Below are 12,928 nucleotides of genomic sequence, written 5' to 3'. Positions count from 1 at the left end.
CTGGTTCTTCACCTGTGTTTTGATCGGGAGATTATGTACTAGAAGTAATAAGTAATATGAGTAATTGCGCCCCTTAGCCGGGAAATTCAGTCAGTGGTGGGAAGAGAGTAACGTAGATTTGAATTAAATTCATATGCACAATACCAGTGGTATAACCTATGCAAAAATTCAGATACACAGAATTAATAAAATGGTTTATTTTTAAACAATAAACATGTAAAATGTGAAAAGTATTTAATAGGCTCCTCAATCAAAAGATGAAACAACTACAAGCCAAATATATTTAGAATGCTTAATTATATTTAAGTATATCTTGATAAAAAGATTACATGCATAATTAAACATACTTAGACCTTTCTGTCAGTATAGGTCAAGTATACTTAAGTGCAATTTTAAGTACATTTCTGAGAAAGTACATAAAAAGTATAGACTAAAAGTAACTCTTATAATATATATATATACATATATATACATATATATACATATATATACATATACACACAACTTTTTTGTAAGGACAGCTGCATTGGAAATGAACATGTTACAGGGCAATTTTGGAAAGCAGCTGCAAACCCTCAAATGTACTTTTTTCCCTCTTCGTATTCATAGTCATCTCTTGTTGTCAGGCGCAGAACAATACCAAGTGCGTAACTTTGGAAGGCGAGCCTTATCTCTCTCACGTCAGAACTCCATTTCAGCTCACCATGCTAAATATTCGGACCAACTCATCACCATTCAGCGTGCTGAAATAATGGAAATGCTTAATTGCAAAGATGCCATCGGTTTAATTGAATTACCAGCCAACAAAGCAATAATACAATTCGTAATAGCGCAGCTCTTCAGATAAGGAGTAACTTTGTGTGAGAAAAGAGAAGAAAGATGTCTGAATTTTTTCTTTCAATTTGGAGGGACATGGACGAGCATGTCAGCTTTACAAAGTCATTTGTATACAAGTCTTGTCTTTAAATTTACGAAGCCTCGGTCAAGAGCTCTGGATCGTCCTTTATTGAGAGCCAAGTGAGGTGTATCCTATTCCAGCCAAATTAATGTCCACGAAGCTGAGACCTGTTCTGACTGACTGATCCTATATTACAGTATTAGTGGATATAGGCCAGGTTTTCTTCCACAATTTCTATACTTTTTTTGCTCTCAGAATATGTCAAAGTATCTTTCTATTACACAACAAAATACCCCCTGCTGGGATAAACCAGGTTAAGTTATTCAGGTGGTTGGATACAAACCAATGAATTCATTTCCATGTTTTCTTGTTATTGTATTTGAAGGGAAACAACAGTTGAGCCTTGTGATAATCTAATTTTCTTAATACAATTTCAGACTGATTTAGAACGTCTCCTTCTTTAAACCCTCTGGATGTTGCTGTCCCCCTTTACATGGATTACATTAATAAGCATGTATTTCTCGTTCTGTCACAGTTTGTCATTTAGAGAAAGGCCCCAGAGCTCGGAGACTGTGACTCACTTGCTCTGCATTAGATTAGAGTGGAGGGAAACGCTTGTCATTACAGTCTTGAGGCCTTGATTGTTGATTGGCCGCTGAGTTCTAGCCATGATTGCTGATTGGTTGTCTGCTACATTTGAAACTAGGCATAAAACACTCAATATTCTTGGATTTAATGTGTCTACAGGGCATTAAAAATGTAAAATATAGAGAAAACGGAGTCACATTTCATCGGATTTTGCGTTCATCCGCTAAATGATGACAAAAAATTGTCTCGCACACAGAAAGAAATATTTTCTTGAGTGTTATATGAATTATACAAATTTAAAGTACATTTTATTCGTAAAGTTCCACAATCCAAATTGTCTAGTCTTGCTTAGCACAAAGAAAAGCAGCACTCAAATATCACAAAGTCAAATTAGAAAATTGGGAACCACTTTATTATTACACTGTAAAAAATTATTTAGAAAAAGTTACCTGGTTGCCTTAAAATGTTGAGTTCATTGAAATTAAAATTTTGAGTTAATACAATACATTTTTTTTGAGATTTGACAACCTTTATTAAAAGATTATTAAAAGATTTTGTAAGCATATTGGGTAATTGTGTGTGTTTTATTTCTGATGACGCAGTAAAACATGCCAAATTGTGCAATTTTAATGATTTATCACATTTTTTATGTGGTTCAGATACAAAAATATTTTGAGTTTCTATTTATTAAACTAATTTCCTTCATTGTATCAACTCAAATTTTTAATTTCAATAAACTTAAAATTTTAAGGCAACCAGGTTACTTACTTTTTTAAGTTAAACCAACAAAAAAACACCACAAATTTTTTACAATGTAGGTGGCCTTAACTACTATGTACTAGCATTTGAATTAATCATTTGATACAATGCACTTATTGTGTACACCTTTTTTACATTGTACTTACATTTGAAAAATACCTGCATGTAATTACGTCTGTAATCTCTCTAGTTACATTTCTAATTACACAGTTGGCACTTCCCTTACACCTAACCCTACCCTTAAACTTACCCACACCACCACACCCGACCTTACGTCAACTTTTGACCCACGTCAAAATCAGCAAAGGTGTTTTTCAATACAATTTGAACACAGTAAGTACATTGTACTTATTTTTGATGTAAGTACTTAAGGCCACCTATTATAGAGTGGGGCTGAAAATTGCATCTGTTCATAATCTTAAAATATCTATAAAATATAGAATTAAATATATAAATATATATATTTTTTAATGTTTATAGCAACTAACTTTATTGTAAAACGTTCCACAACTTTCTACTAAAGAATAGCACAGTGTTTATTTAATATTGTTAAAATATATGTTTTCAAATAAAACATGTATTGTGCATACAAACAGAAGCACCTTTGGACATAACTGTAAAGAGTTTCTTTAGGGTCTCCAAATAAAGCTTATCGACTGATCGAGAAATGTTATTTTGCCCCGTAATTTAAAACCATGTTCTGTGTTCAGGTAACGGTAAACTGGAATGTAATCAATACACTGACATACAAAGAGCAACAAAAGTGATTGTGCATTTTACTTTTAAATGTATTTTCTCTTAAGATCCTTTCTTACCGAGCGAATTGGTAAACACAGCCAGCATACATTTTCTTTGAACGCTCATTGATTGGAACCTTCTGCCATTGCTCATTGTCTGAAATACAACAAGCAGAATTGTCATTATCCAGCCAGTGAGAGCTCCCTGGAGGAGCAATCATGGAATTCACTATCGCACATAGTATTTGGGACAAGCAGCATTGTTTGTAAAATACTGCTTACTAGTTTTGAAAGTGATTTTATACTATTCAGTTTGACCATTGGTGGCTCGAAACCTGTAATGAAGACACTTGGGCATGCTGTGGATCTCCATCCCTTCTGTCTGCAACTCTGGATATTTTCAAGTACAAAACCAAGCTTTTTGAGTTTCAAGGAGTCAGACAGTCTGTAAGAACATGCTCCACCAAAGTTCATTCTGTCTTTTAATCCCTCACCACAATCTCTCTCTGTGTGAGTGTTGCGAGTGAATCTTTTTCTATTTTTCTCCCTTGTTTTGTTTCTGTTTTCTCCATATTTTTGGTCTTTGGTGAGCCACATGCTGTTCACTTTATTGGCATGTCAGCCTTATGCGCGCAGGTTGAGTTCACTCACACAGAGCCACGTTGTTAAGTCCGCGGTGAGTGTGGAGGAATGCTGTATGGCCATTGGTGAGGTTGTGGGACATGAGAACATGTCATCCGCCTTCAGAATGAATAGTGCCATGGTGGTGTTTCTCAATAGTGCCAATATATACCGAACACGGAATTTTTATTGGTGATGAATTTGTCCCTGTTCTATCCCCTTTCATTGCCAGCTAAGAGAGCCACTTTGTTAAACGGCAGCAGTGGCTCAGTGGGGCGGCAGTGGCTCAGTGGTTCATGTAGATTGTCTACAAACCAGAAGGTTGGTGGTTCAATCCCCGGTTCCACCTGACCAAGTGTCGAAGTGTCCATGAGCAAGACACCTAACCCCAGTTGCTCCCGATGAGCTGGATGGCGCCTTACATGGCTGACACCGCCGTCGGTGTATGAATGGGTGAATGTGAGGCAAAAATGTAAAGCGCTTTGGATAAAAGCGCTATATAAATGCAGTCCATTTACTATATAAATGCAGTCCATTTAAACATTCCACTTTTTGTAAGTGATAATTTAAGGCTTTATCTCAGTATGGAAAATTGGTATCTTAGATTAAAAAGATCCCAATCAGTAGCATGTCACCTCTGTTGAAACTTTTTTTTCGTTTAGGCGACTTGCTTCTATTATTATTCAGGATGGTGTGGAGTGGGACATGAATGGATGATTTGGATTGTTACTTTTGTCACTACCGCAAAGTCGAAGTGCTTTGGTTGCGATACCAAACAGTCTTGCATTGTTCGGGGAAGCACTAAGCAGACACACTCTGTCAGTTTAAATCTAGACTAAAAACACATCTCTTTACTTTGGCATACACATAGAACATGTTTTACTTACATTATTCAAATCAATTGATTGATTGTTAGGCTGCATTAACTAGGTCAGTCGGAACCGGGAACACTTGCAGTCGGCCGGATCCAGGCTGTGTCCGGATCAGATGCTGGACCTGCGCCCGGACATGACCAACACATCCTGGAGTGTCTGCTGAGACCGTGTCAATCGGTGTCTCCTCTGAATTTGCCTCACCGGCATGTCAACCACAATAAACCCGTCCCTGCTGCGACGACTCCGATCCTTTAAATATTCATATTCTTGTGTAATCGACACGCCATCCTCAATAAACCTGTCTCTTGCGTGATACCCAGGATGTTCGAATATTCTGATCTAATATTATTTCTAATCTGTAAGGTTGCCAGAATAATGATGATACACTTTGTTAATTGGCCAGAGGAGAACTGGCATCCCAACTGAGTCTGGTTTCTCCCAAGGTTTATTTTTCTCCATCATGCTCTGATGGAGTTTTGGTTCCTTGCCACTGTCGCCTTTTTTTGGCTTGCATGGCTTGAATATTGAAGGTGGCAGTCCGGCTGGTGTTGATGGCATTATTGAGTATAATGAGTATTGCGGGGACAAGCTCGGTTGTGGCGGTGACAGCTACAGGTTTTGATGGTGAGACTGCGGTCGTGTCAACCTCGTCGCAACATGAACATTCATACTGAAGCATTCATACTGTACGGCACATACTGAAGTGTTTCTGATGCTGGTATATAGACTGTATCGTGGCTCAGTTTTCTGAAATTAAAAGAGATTGCCAAAATGGTAGTGCTTCGGAGAATAATTCAGTGGCATTCAAAGAAAGGTGTGAGATGGATTGTGTAAGAATGGAGGACAAGCTAATTATATTTAAAATGCCACAGAAAGGAAGAATAGTAACAAAGTAATTGATGTCAAAAGTAAAAAATAAATAAATAAATAAATAAATAAATAAATAAATAAAAGTGAAGTACAAGAGGATGAGGATCAGGATACAGAGAGTGATGGTGGGTCTTCTGACTAGTGTGACATTTTGTCAGAGTGAGCTTGTTGGGCAGAATTACTAATGACTGACTAAAAATAAAAGGGGTGTGTGTGTGCAGGAATAATGACCTGATCTCAAACAGTTCATTGAAAAAGTAAGACTAATGTCAGATGGTTGTTCTTGTTCCACGAACAAGGAACAAGAACAAGAGGAATCTCAATAATGCCTTGAACGATGATGTGTTAACTTTAAGAGGAGTTGACATTTTTTGGATCTTTTTTTTTGTTAAAATCATGAAAGAGTGAAGTTTCTACTACTTTGAATATTAGTGGTGCAAGAAATAGAGCTAAAAAATACAAAAGTAAAAAGACTAAAAACATTTATTTTAAGGAGAACTTATTACTTTTAACTATTAAATATATTAGTGTTTTTTATTTTATTTTTTTATTATCATAACTGACAAGAATTGTTGACTGGGAAAGGGAGTTTGATGGTATGGCCGTGTTAAGTCACAATACTGCAATAAGTGGGGGAGTGGCCATTTATTTACAATGTATTTTAGTCCTGTCTCTTATGATGTTGGTGAAATGGTAAATGTTGGCTTTTAAAAGTTAGATCAGTTTTTGAAAGTTTTTTGTAGACTTTATGTTCCAACTGCATCAGTCCAACGAATGTTATTTCTATGCAATTCTACAAAACTGCAGCTTTGAAAAAATCTTGTTCCTAAGTGGTGACTACAATTTTACTGAACTCAGTTTAGATAGAAATCCCATTGAGCCTCACCTGGCTTCACGTACATGTCTTGTTCATATTATTAAAAATATTTTATATATATATATTTATATATATATAATATTTTTATATATATATATATTATAAATAAAATAAAAAAATTATACGTGTGATATTTGGAGATCTTTAAATGGTAGTGAGAGACAGTACACTTGGCTTCACGCGCGCGCACGCACACACGATAAATGTCATTAACCAGACTGGACAGATTTTATAGTTTTAATTACCATCTTAGCATTTTTAATAAATATTAAATTACACCATTACGTTTTTCATACCGTTTTCAGCTTATTTTAAGCTCAGTAAAACAAAAAAGTGCATACTGGCACTTTAACACTAATCTGTTAAAGGATATTTTTTAAGGAATCTTTTAAGTCTTTTTGGGAAGTTTACAGAGCAAAGAAGTCTTCTTTTCATTCGATACAACAGTGGTGGGATGTTGGCAAGGTCCAAATAAAACTACTCAACATTATACTCCCAACATCACTAAGGAGTTTTTAGAAAAAGAGAATCGATTTTCAACAATTAGCTCAATCTAGTGGTGAGAGTTGCTATTTAGAAGCCTGCTCAAAGAAGAAAGCTCAGTTAGCTGATCTACTGGGGAATAACATACAGGGAGCTCCGGTCTGTTCACCGTTTCAAAACACTGATCAGCTGGACACACCATACAAATACTTTCTCAATCTGAAAAAAAAAAAAAAAAAAAAAAAAAAGAATGGCCAGATGTGTTTTATTCATGCACTGCATTCCGAAGATAGAGTGCTATTGTCAGATTCTGCTGGTATTCGGGGAAGAGCAGTTAATTTATATCAAGATATTTAAAGTGAGCTGAAATCAGGGTGCTGTGTGGAGAATGTTTTCTTCGACAGTTTTGAAGGGGGGGATTCTGAAATCCACTGCCGCTTCAATATACCTGTATATATTTATATCCTAATTAATTTCATGATCAAAACTTTAATCAATATTTATCCTATATTATTATAAATGATTCTATCCAGTTATGATTTTGTTTTAGTTTCTTGTTTTCTAAAGTGTATATTTGGTCTCTCAGGAGTGACTGAGGGTCTGGCCTAGAGATGTGTGATGTGTCACTAAACACTGGCAACAAGGTCGTGTGTTTGGATTTTTGAGGTATCACACACCCCTAACATGTCAGGAGTGCAGTAAACAGGGTTTGCTCACTTAGCCCGGCTTCCAGAGATGAAATATGGATTCGTCTTTCATTTATTTTATTATATTTTATTCCTTTTATATTTCCTTTTACTGAAACACTAAAGACACAAGATGAATATTGCCTGTACTATTGTGTGTCCCTCTCACTGAAAGAAAGCACATGCCATCAGTATGTTTTGGTAAGAACTAGTTAGAACTGGAGCTTAATCAGCTCCAACCTTGGATCAGAATGGTGTACAATGGGCACCCTAAGCGATGTGTGGACTTGTTGTTCTGGGCAAGCTGGCACCTGCTCCAGATCTGGAAGGTCACTGCGGGCCTAATTCTGGGGTGAAAGTGTCAACAAGTGACACGTCTATGGAAACTTGCAGCAGATTAACTGACATAAGTGGAAATTTACCATGACTGTGCATTGTCTCTGAGCCAATCAGAATCAACCACATTGCAGTAATGACGAGGATAAGACCTTGAAAACGGTATAACTGTTGGGACAATTGTATGTACGATAGGGCGAGGCAACGAGACGGTGAGAGAGGGAGCGCGGCCTACGAACTCCTTGTGAGACTTGAAGCTGGCTTCTGCTTTTGAATCTGCAAACTATTCTTAAGTACATTTTTCTTTTAATTAATTGCAATCTTCACTACTGGTCCTGGGTCATAAGTTGTTAACCCCTAACAGTTTGCAGAAGGTGTCAGAAGAGGCTAATAATGATGTGGCAGGAGTTTTGACCCTCGAGTGTTGGATCAGGTCATTCATCCGGACCAGACATATGCAGTGTCAATGGACTGATGGTAAACCTTGACTTCCTGATGGGTTTTGTTGGGGTAAAGGGGATATAAAATATTTAGGAGTTTATCTATATGATGACTGTTTTACAGAAAACTTTGGAGGGGGTGATGGAAAAAGTTAAAGATCACTTAGATAAATGGAAATGATCATCCATTTAGAGGCATCCTCACTTTGGTACAAATTGGTCACAAACTGTAGAACCTTTGCCACAGTTTTTGGCTGAAATTCTAGCTGCTTGTGAACTTTATTTGGGGACAAAATACGCTAGGTCCCAAAGAGTGTTTTAAACCCAGCCAAAGAAGAAGGTGGGCAAGGTTTGAATCACTTACAATGTTTGCCTTTTGTTTAAAGGTTTTAACAATGTTTTTGATGGTTCAACAGATTTTAGCTGGCATGCTGTTAGTTGTACCATTTTGCGTACTATTGAAGGTTTTGGACTGAACAAATCCCTCTTTTTAATAGATCCAACTAAATTGGTTTTATCAGAACTACCTGCTTTTTATCAGAGTCTCTTCAATGTGTGGAGTTTCTTTCTTGTTCATAAGAATGAGAACTCATACTCTCCACTGGTTATTAAAATAACCATTGATACTTGGGCAATACCACTCACTGCCATTTACCAGGGGTTCAGCATCTTATTGCAGGAATCCAGGGTTTTCACTTTATGACATTTATTGACTTTAAATGGACCTCAATTTGAGAATGTGGAGGTAGCATCTGAACATTTAGGAATTTGCAAATCAGCTTTTTTGATGACTTAAATCATGTTTTAGAGTTGATGAAGACTGTTATATGGTCTTAATGTTAAGATATTTTTATTTTATTTTACAGTGGTTAGTACTCCTGATATTCAGGATCCTTTCCCATGTTTTAATTTCCTTTATTTTGGGTGTTGAATCCAGAAAAGTTCTACATGTCCTTTTTGTCTTCAATAGGAGATGGCTTTTAATGCTTTTGTACATTGTGTTAGATTATAACTTTTATTTATGAGGTTAAAATAATTTTTTGTAGGTTTAAAGAAACTTTTTGTAGTGAAACTTTCATTTTGGGCTTTCAAAAAAAATGTTCAATTTGTATATTGTTAAATTTTACTTATAGCTCATATTTACATATCCCGATAAACACCTAACATTACAAAGTTTTTTTAAATTTCAACAGCGAACTTGGAATTAGTGTAAATTATTATTGATTAAAGCTTTTGTGTGTTGTTTATCTACAGGCATGCTAAACATGGTTCTGTGTTTGATTTGGCGACTGTAGTAAAGCCAATGTTTAGTGTTCGTTTTTGGTTAATAGTTCTTGCGACAAATATGTGGCTTTAATCGTTCTTAAAATACAAAAGGTGTCCTTCAGTAGCAATCACTATAGATCCGCAGTCTTTACACAGTACAGGTAAAAGTAAGGAGTTTCCGAAAAACGTGCACTAGGCGGTTAATGAGTCACAAACACTGCGCCAGCTAAGCAATCTGAGCCCATTGCCTATTTTTGAGGGACAGGCTTCATAGAACCTGGAAACCATCAGACCGTTTTTACAAGGAGGGACAAAGCAAGGAGGGACAAAGCAGAATAAAGGTAAAATATATTATTTTATTTTTATTTTTTAAGGGGTCATATAATGGTACATGCACTTTAACAAGCTGATTGAATGGAAATGTGTGTTGGCAGTGCCTGTACACAACCATCATATATTGATAAAAATCCATCAATTGTTTAAAAAAAAAAATCTCCTTATATGTTTTCCACTGTCACAAATCGAGGCGTTTGACGTCACACGGTCAGACACCCCTCCCACGATTGTTGATTGGCAAGCAGTTTCAACTCAGATAAAACCTGAGTGAACTCTGTCATCATCATCATCATCATCACAGTCCGCCATTACGCTGGAGCAGAATGGCGTCTAAGCCTTTGCGCTGTTCTGTTCTCGGGTGTAATAAAAAAAGTTCTTCTTCTTCCTTTCCATGTTGCACTTTGAGATTCTTCGCAATGAAAAGTGCGTTATAAATAAAATCTATTATTATTATTATTATTATAATTCTTATTGGCATTAGGTGTAACATCAATCTGTCAATGAAATAACATATACATCAGTAAACACGTAGCATTCGTGCTAACGTTACCCTGCCAGTACATAAAGACAGATCAAAGTGACATTACGTTAACCAACCATTCAGAAACGTCCTACTAAGCCTTAGTTGTCGAATTTCATTGGAGCTGTCATCCTGTCCTGGGTCCGACTCCAGTTCAAATTGATAAAGTTGCACAGATCTGTCCTCAGAAGCTCTCGTGGCTATTCTTTCGCCTCTACTTTTGTCAAGGACAACAGAGGGGCGGGGGTCACTTATCATTTAAAGCCGTATGCACTAAAATGGCTTGGTGAAAACAGAGCTGTTTTTGACCAGGTAAAATGAGGGTTCTTACAATACTAACGATAATTTTTTATTAAATATATTACAAAGTTTTCATTTAGACACTAAAGAATCACATTAACTTGCATAAAAATGGCATTATATGACCCCTTATAAAACAAAGCATGAACATGTTACAGTGTACCCCACAAACACAATCAAGCCTTCAAAATAATGTTTTTATACCACCCCGTTAAATTTCAGTGGCGATTTGGTATCGTGGTCAGTACTTTTGACAACACTAATTTGTCTTGTGGACTTTTGCAGCACGTTTCTCTATTTGCAGCAAGTTTCTCTATTTACATGTTGTTTGAGTATTTGCAGCACGTTTCTCTATTTGCAGCACGTTTCTGTATTTGCATGTGTATTTCTGTATTTGCATGTGTTGTGGACTTTTGCAGTTTGGATAAATTAAGGGCAGATAAATTTGGGTGTCATCAGTGTAACAATGGAATAACATATTTCCTGAAGATAAAACCAAGTGGAAGCATGCATTAGGAAAAAAAGAATGGGAGCCAAAACGGACCCCTGGGGAACCCCACAGGATAACACAGCAGTAGTAGAACTACATTCTCCAACCTTAACTGTAACGTAAGATTTGAACCACTCCAGGGCACTACCTTTAATGCCTGCACAATGTTCCAACCGAACATTGTGAACAGCATGATCTACTGAATTGAATGCAGCAGTCAGACCGAAGAGCACAAACACAAGCATAGTCGCCAGAATCTTAGGACAACTTTCAACACTGCAGTCTCAGTAGAGTGATGTTTTCTGAACTCAAAAACTGGTTGATTGAAATGTTGTTCTGGGTTCAAGAAAGATGTTGTTCCAGGAATAAACTACTAAACATAGCTCAACAAGGTTGAGCCCTCCAATGGCCAAAATCCTAGAATTGCCTCTTGTAACATTGCTAAAAAAAACAGGTGCTCATCGGCTGAGTCAATGTATTTTTTTTTTGTATCCTTTGTTTGTTTTTTTTACCTTGCAAGGTAGTAAACAGTGAAAAGGTGCTGTATTTGCAGAGTTGGTGCCAGAATGCATTACTAAAGAAGACATTTATTATTTTAGAGAGGCACACTTGTCACTTCCCAATTCATGATTTTGTTAGACAAGCATATGAATAACTATAAAGAAATATAAATGTACACATAAAAAAACATATCAGATTTAAAATAAACATCCTGGGCCTGCAGGTTGTGGAAACAAGGCTGTAGATAGCTGAGATGAAGAAAAATATTAATAGAGAAATCTTTACCTGGGGTTTTCCTTTTGACCCATAAATACTGTAAAGGTGAGGACCAGAATCAGATACACCAGAGACATAGGGTCGCCACAAGGTCTGTGCTCTTCATCAGATGTTCTTCTGCATTAGATTCAGAGCATCAAACACATCAACTCACTATATCTCTATCACTTACCCCCAAACGGTCAGAAGCACACGTTCACTCCAGCACAATGACACACACAGTGATTAGTACAACCAGCCACAAGAGGAAGCCAAAGGAAAACCACTCACCGTCACCTTGGTGATTCTCCAGACGCCACAGGCACTGAGATTGCCTATCAATCACGAATAGTTTTCTCTTTCTGCCCCTTCTCCACCTCCTCTCCTCTCCTCCCCAATCCGCCTATATCCGCTCAGGTCCAGTGTACAGGTGGGGTGGGGGGTGGGAGGCGAGACAGCAGAGACAAATAGGTCCGTATTTAGGGAAACAGAATATCAATAAACAGCAAGGGGAAACGCATCTACATCTCGCCAAGAGAAGAGCCACAGGTCTTAAACAACAGCACTGAAAAATGAGCCAGCCAGAGACCAAGAGAGCTATTAATCACATACTTGTCTGTCTGACACGTACACACATACACAACTATAGAGCAGCGGATGCTAGCCTGGCCAATAAAGGAGGAACATAAAACGCGGTCCTTGTAAAGTCAATTTTCATAAACTACATCAAAGTGAAGGGAGAGTGACAAACACAGGGCGGCTGCCTGGAAGAATGTTTGTGTGCGTGAGGAACGAGGGTCGAAGGGCTCATGCTGCGGAACGCGGCCGTTAAACAGAGATTAACAGTCACGCACACTTAAAGCGCCAACGCTGACTGATTTGGCGGGAAAAAAAACATTGAATCTGCATTGCTAATGCACCATGTGCTTATGTAACACGGCACGGTGTTCATGCTCTCTCATCCCATGTCTCTCAGTGTGAAATCCTAGCAGGTACGCATAATGAGTACCTTCTGTTTACTCACCTGTCAGAGGAGGCAACGCCACAGGGCCATTTGATCTTATGGAGTTTCCAGGCTTGATCCCCCCCC

The sequence above is a fragment of the Pseudorasbora parva genome, chromosome 3, assembly GCF_024679245.1.
Source record: "Pseudorasbora parva isolate DD20220531a chromosome 3, ASM2467924v1, whole genome shotgun sequence".
Taxonomy (NCBI): domain Eukaryota; kingdom Metazoa; phylum Chordata; class Actinopteri; order Cypriniformes; family Gobionidae; genus Pseudorasbora; species Pseudorasbora parva.
This window is presented reverse-complemented; position numbering follows the sequence as displayed.